We start from the raw sequence: 745 nt of genomic DNA on the forward strand, positions 1-745 counted from the left end.
TGACTCCGTACCATTACTCACACGCACTGTTAACTTCGAGGTTGGTGCTTATACGCCAGCCGCAGCCGTGTGTAGCCTAGGAGTATAATTTATCCCACACAGTGTACCCGCCCAACGCACATGTACAGTCGTCTCTCCTTCATATATCACCATGGAAAAAAGTAATTCCATAGCAACCGACATTAATGAATGTATTGGGTAAGGTCGTTGGTGTAGAGTACTCTGCTTTTACGAGCCTTATTCCCAAGTCCATGAAGGAGAGGTGACTAGACTTTTGGTGGCGACTGTACGTTGACTTAACCCCTTGAGTCTGGTTACATTTTTTCATTTTATTCTAGCTTTCTCCAGAGTATAAATATTCAACTTCAGATATTTTTTTGACTGGAAAAGTAAGATATGGGCTTCGTTTACCTCCTCACTACAGAAAGTGTCCCCAGAAATGAAACAAATCATCTAGAGGGAAGATACAAAATTAATACCGGTAAATCAGATACAAAAATAATAACAATAATTTCCCTCTTCACTGGAAAAGCTCTCACCAAAATTGAGGGAGGAAGAATAATTTAATTCAACAAACACATCGTCTGACTTCAACCTTTACTCCTTCAGCTCTCGGACGTAAAGCTTTCCTTGTCCCTACCTCCAGGCCGGTGTATTCAACTTAGGAAATATATCACTTGTGCTGGAGGGGTTAATGGCAGCTGTACCTAACCCCTCGAGCTGAAAAGTCTTCCCCAAGCTGAAC

Source organism: Coenobita brevimanus, chromosome 102 (assembly GCF_032717465.1).
Source record: "Coenobita brevimanus isolate Jiangsu-jjx chromosome 102, ASM3271746v2, whole genome shotgun sequence".
NCBI classification, from domain to species: domain Eukaryota; kingdom Metazoa; phylum Arthropoda; class Malacostraca; order Decapoda; family Coenobitidae; genus Coenobita; species Coenobita brevimanus.